At 30.9% G+C, this 6762-nt stretch overlaps 1 protein-coding gene across 1 annotated transcript in view; it reads left to right on the forward strand.

Moving 5' to 3' along the window:
- The window catches only part of LOC110037988, a 12764-nt gene that overhangs the window by 1766 nt on the left and 4236 nt on the right, over positions 1-6762 (forward strand). The gene's annotated exons all lie outside the window — the stretch shown is intronic.

Consider the following 6762-nt stretch of genomic DNA (forward strand, 5'->3'; position numbering starts at 1 on the left):
TTCAAAACCGTACAATGGCAAATAAAAAGGATGACATAGCAATCTGACATGGAGACATTGAAATGGAGATAGGGCCGACAAGTGTTGATTATGTGGAATAAATCAAAGAATAGAATGAGGATCTAGAGAGGAGAGGATTGTGGAAAAGGGTAATGTGTTGGAGATAGACAAGAACTTAGCTAGTGCCATTGAGGTGGACGAACAAAGGGGAAAAGTTGGGGACATGGTTACTGAGGAAAACACTCAAGTTGATATAGAGGTTATAATGGAGTCCACACCTATGAAGGAGGCTATGGATACTGCTAAAGCTATTATAGAGAGGAATTGATGGTTCAAAAATCAAGAAGGAAAAGAAGGGAGAACCAAGAGTCAAAAAATCTTGAACTTAACAATGTAATACATAAAGAGCATCATTCATAATCTAATGGAGAGCGGGCTAATACACTTCCTAGGACTAATAAGAGGGCTATGCACTCTCATTTTGATTAATCTACTGTCCTGGAATATCAAGGGAATGGTAGATCATTCCTCCCTTGATAGATTGAAGCATTTTGTAGATTCATAAATTTTGATTTTTTGCTATTTTGGAACCATTGGAATCTAAAAATAAAAAATAGATTGTGAGGAAGTTCATACATTTCAATTTTATATTAAATATCAATAATAAGATATGATTATTTTGGATGAAAGAGATAAAAATTCAATTTGTGCTTGATGATCCATAATTTCTCCATGTTCAATTTAACATGGAGGTGTTTAAAGATTGGACCACAATAGTGTAAGCTAGCTGCAATCATACATTAAGGATGGATCTTTGGAACAAAATTTTAGGATCTACAATGAATGAAAATTGGCTGGTGGGGGAGAGTTTAATATGATAACATGCAATGAGGAAATGCAAGGACGCAGGATGGTGGATCCTTACCTAATAACTAGATTCAAGGACACTATCAATGATGCAAAGTTGTTTAACATTGGTTCTGCAGCTCTTATATTTACTTGGAAATGTGGAAGAGTATTTGAAAGGCTTGACCATATTTTAACAAGTCAACATTTACTCAACAATTTTCTAACTTCAATTGTTGCAACTTATCCGGCTTAGGCTCTGACCACAAGCCTTCGTTATTAAGCATTTCCTTCAATCTTAACCTAATTACTCCCCTTTTTGATCTTTAAACAGGTGGACTAATCATCAGGATTTTATGGAATGTATTAAAAAGAATTCATTTTATGGAAACTCCATAAGAATATAACAAAAGCTCTTTGACTTTGGAACAAGAAAGTTTTTGGTGACCTAAATAACAAGATTTGACTAACTATTATCTGTATTTTGGAGCAAGAATCACTCTACTCAAAAGTGTCCAAAACACTTCATTGACATAACTTAAGTGGCAATAAGTTATGTTAAAATATTTTGTAAGTGAAACTAAGACTCGGAAGAGAAGTGATCTCGCAACATGAGTGCACTCACATTAATCGGTTAGCTGTGACAAAGTAGTTTAGGCAGCAATACAACTTTCAAGGAAATATAATTTAATGATCAATTTCTATTAAGAGCTTCTAGGTGACAAAAAGTTGCATAAAACTAATAGAATATTAGGCTTACCTATGCACTTGAATAAGAGTAGGTAGATATATGTTCCTTGTTGGCACATAATTAATTCATAAATCTATCAAATCTTCTACTCGTTATGTTATTATGTTTATTTTACTTTTCTTTTTCTGTGAAATGGAAGCAATGTTTATGAATTTAAATTTTCTAAGATCTTCTCTTGTTTCATTAATGTGACTGTTTTTTCACCGGCTCTTAATTTACTTTACAAATTGATCACTTGTAAGGTTAAAAGTTATTGCGAAACATAATGACCCAAGAGGGATATGATTGCAAACAACTAGTGAGCATCACACTTCACTTTAGAGAAAGGGGGTGCCTAATCCAAGGAGGAGTGCAAATAGATAGAGAGATAAGTTTTGATGGGCATAAAATTGGTGTTTCTTGGGTGACAGGCTAGATCTTTTACCAATTTGATCTAATGTTGGAACTAAGGGTCCCTGGTTAGTCTTATAGAGAGGGCACAGTAAGTAATCTAGAAGTGAGAGACTAGAATCTTCTCAGCATAACAACACAAGCTAGAACTAACTTTAATTAGCCAATGTTCTTTATGCTCAAAAGGGGTAAATAATAGGTGTGCTCCTATTTGTCACTAGTAACATTATATTTTAATCATTTCATTCCTACACATAATCTAGTTCATTGCACAAGAAAGTTTCCTTTATCATCTCAAAATTCATCAAACCAATTTATCTGGATAAGTTATCTTTAGATTTAAGATTTTCATTTAGGAATAGTAGAAAACCCACTTTAATTGACATTCCAAACTAAGACATGATAGTAGTAGACTATAATTAGCCTAAGAGATTTCTTACATCACTTCTCTGTGGGATTGATACTTGGGTCTTCAAACAAAACTATTTAGTACTTGAAACAATATGTATACTTGTATAGTACCCCTAGTGTGTAAACTATTAATAAAAAATTCTAAATTTTATAACATGTGGATTTTGCACTAGCCACTAAATGTAAATTGGGTCAAATTTTTTGCCATATTTTGAAAGTTAAATTAATACGTAATTGCAGGTCAGGTCATCCTCTTAAAAAAGTACTTGAATAAAACCTAATTTTGAAAAGTGTTAAAATGAAAGGATTGAATAAACCCTTTTTTAAGCATATAAACTTCAAAATAGAATAATATACCAAACACTGGAAGTTAGACCTAGGAGGAAAACTTAATGAAAAACATCTAACTAGAATAGAAACCTAACCAATAAAACTTGAACCAAGAAGTCCCTCACTTTTATAATGATAAATAAATTAGGAGCTAAAACAAATAATGAGTTAACTAAACACCAAAAATAACAATAAAATCCACCAACAGAAATCACATTACTCACCATTAGATAGATCACCTATGAACCCTAGCCAACTTAAAATTAAAATACAAGATCATACACTCGAATAGTACAATCTAGAAAGTGCTAAGGAATAGGTCTTATAAACAAACAAACTTTACCCTCTTTGACTATGTAGGTGCCCTAGTATGAAGTAAATCATGCTTAGTGACAAAGGCCCATCAAACAACTCAGTATTAAGAGAGTATGTAATTTTAATTACTATGGTAACAGTTGACACCTCTTACTTTCTAGTTGTTATATAGTTTAAGGATATTAATGCACCCAAGATAATGGAAAGCTATGAGAAATTTGACCACTTTTTAGGTCTTTAGTTAGCATTTATAATCGACCACTTTTTAATTCAATTCAATTGACTTAAATCAACCTTTTTAACTCAAGTTAACCCCTTTTCAATTCATCAAACTTTTCTGATCTAAAACAAACCCTTTCAATTCAAAACTAGCCCTTTAAAATTTTCAAAACAGCCCATTAAGAAACTATTAATTTTCTAGTGTCAAAACATTAAAACCACACCTTTTCAAAATTTTTAAAGTTGTAAAACCTTTTTCAAAACCATAAAATTTTAAACTCAAACCATTTCATACTTCAAAATCTTTTTCAAATTTTAAAATTTCAAACTTTCAACAGAACTTAAAATTCTTTAAATTTTTAAAAAAAACTTAAAACTTTTAAAACCCTCAAAACACAAAACCTATCACTAATAACGTAAGAGAACCTTTAATACTCAAAACTATAAAATATTTAAAACTTCAAAAGCTTAAAACATTTTTAAAACTTTAAAAATTTTAAAGCATAAAATTTTAATTTATCAAGGCATAAAACTTTAAAACAAAATATTTCAATTTAAAAAGTTAAATTATTAAAATAAAATTCAGCAAGACCTCAAAATTTAATCAAACTTAATATAATTTCAAATAAGCTTCAAATGACATCAAATAAAATTTAAAACAAAAAAAACCACAAATAAAATTTAACAAACAACCTTAACAACCTTCAACTAGACTTTATGACTTTAAAAAAACATTAACAAAACTTCATGAATAAACTTTAGAAAGCCTTAAACATATTTTAACAATCTTCAAAAAACATGTAAACTAGTATACTTTATTCAAAATTAACCTTCTTTGACTCAAATCAAATCCAACCATCTTAGATATTTGGCTCAAGTGAGTCAGTCAAAACTGAACTCTTATAATTGCAAATCAATCCAAATTAAACTGTTTTGAACCAAATCTAATTCATTAAATCCAAAAATCATCCCTTGTTCAACAAGTTCACATTTTCATTTTCTAGGGCATGCCTTCTTCCCATAGTTGACTAATCCTCTTCCTAGGCCTTTCTACAACACAATATTATTGAGCTATAAGTTTCATCCTTTTAATTACAATCAAACCCTTTAAAACCCATCCATTGATTTAAACTTCTAACACATTAACCTTCAAGACACTTATCTTATGAATATGATTGATATAAGTCAATATTTTAATCGAGAGAGTTTTCAATAGCCACAACTCCCAAAATGTAATTAGCGATGAGGACATACCCTCATAAAGCTACTGGATAAAAGAAATAAAATGAATACTATCATACACCTTTAAGTTAAGGGAAACTTTTTCTATTACACAGATGATACACCTAACAGATGATACACCTAAAATATATAGTATTTTTATATATATTTATATACCTATTTTTTGAGATATTGAGCTTTAATGAAAGATATTTGTGTGTTTTTCTTTCAGGTAAAATCAAACGGATAAAAAATGATAAAGGGAGTGAAAAATGGTTAAATTTAGATCAAAAATGAAGAAATGAGCAAAAATGAACTAGAGCGCCTAAGCGCCTAGTTCGGAGGCCTAAGCGCTAGGTACCCTGCGCTTACATGCCATAAGTAGTTATTTGATGATTCATTGAATTTAGACGAATTTTTGAAGAGGTGTTTGAAGCAACCCTTGGTAAAAATATAGGAAATATCCCATGGATACGAAAATTCATTCAATTAGCTTTTGAGGAGGCAACTTCTAGAAGATTCATTGAATGGAGACACATTTTGAAGGGACACCAAGGCACCTTTTAGATTTTTATTAAAGAATACTTGGATCATCAAGAGAAGAGGCCAACTACCCATCATATTTTATAGCTATCATCCATCCAAGTAACTGCCATCGCCGTTGTTGCCGATCACTTTCTTTTTATTTTGAGTGTTAGTTCATATTGTGAGTGAAGGAAGAGAATTCAAATGAAATTCAAGACATTTGGTGGAAAGGATTTGAGATAAGTGTTTATCTTTGTGAATACACTTGGTTTTAATCTAGATTTCTTGTTTGTGTGCATGATTTCTACTTTTAAACTCATGTGTGGTTGTGTTTTCTCCTGGATTCTGAGTAGATTTATTTATCTTTCTCTTAAAACGATAAGTGATTAAGTATTTTAAAGAAGTGTGAAATATTAGACTTCAATGTTGGAAGAAGTTGTGATGATTCAAAACCTTGTACATTCTTGATTTGGCCAATTAAGATGTTAATACCTGTTGCGAAAGCATGTAAGATCTAAAATTGTATTGTATCAGTCAACAAATGATTAGAATAACATATTGATTTCATGAATGAGAATGTTGTTGATGGAGTTGAGTGGAAATAAATAGGGAAATAAACTTTTCAAGGGTGTAGAATTAGAGGACTTTGGAGTGACAGGCTAAAGCCCCCAATTTTGTTTATAGTTTTATGTTTTGATACAAGATGTTAGCCCTCAGGTGGAGGGAGAAGAGTGAGCTCTGGGGTGAGAGCTTGTATCTTCCTTAACTAATCTATCTTCAAGTCTATTCAAGTTTTAAATTAGCCAATGTTCTTTATAGAATCTCTAATACGGGTAAAGAATATTATTGTTCATATTTGACACAACATAATTGGAATACTTTCACAATAGAATTTTTGTACTTGTTACTGATTCATGATTAGAAAATGATATTTTTTTATATTGCCTTCATTTTATAAATGTCTAGTTAAGTTTAGTTAGTTGTTTACTTTACTTTCATTCAACAAAAAATACAAAAAGAATCAAATTTTCATTTATATTATAGCATCTATAGTTTGAGTAAGAATATTTCTCTAAGTAGAAGTTGTTATCTAATTTCTTCTTATTTTGGTTGCATATTGTCTTTTGTCTCTATGGGTTCCATATTCGAGGCTTAATCAAAATGTTCTATATTACATGATAACGATACGTATACTTGCATAGTATCCTATATTTAAATATAATAACTGTATTTTGCATACATATTCTTTACCCTTTGATCCAGACATAAAGAATATTGACTAATCCTGCGCTTGTTTACTGAATCTGCGGCTAGGCTGGGAGGATACTGACTTTCACTTAAGAGCTCCCACATTCCCCTCGCCTGAGGGCTAAAATCTACACTTCACACCCAAACGATAGAACCGAATTGAGGATTTTAGTCTGTCACTCTAAAATCTACAATTCTACGTCCGATAATTTTATTTCCCTATTTATTTGCACCCAATTTCCAATGGCTTTGACCTCCCTGAATCTTGAATGTAATCTTCACTTTAGTTGTAAAACTCAACATATTTTAACAAATCAATTGGCCAGATTGAAAGTAAATTAAGATCAAAGTGAAAAGATCATCACAATTTCTTAAACAGTTTCATGACTTCACCAATTCAAATCACAATTTCACAAATCTTGAGACAATGAGAAAGACAAATAAAACTACTCAGAACTCATGGGGAAAACACAACAAAACTCGGAATTTATATATAAAATCAAAGC

This window comes from Phalaenopsis equestris, unplaced genomic scaffold (genome assembly GCF_001263595.1).
Source record: "Phalaenopsis equestris unplaced genomic scaffold, ASM126359v1 Scaffold228635, whole genome shotgun sequence".
In the NCBI taxonomy this organism is placed as follows: domain Eukaryota; kingdom Viridiplantae; phylum Streptophyta; class Magnoliopsida; order Asparagales; family Orchidaceae; genus Phalaenopsis; species Phalaenopsis equestris.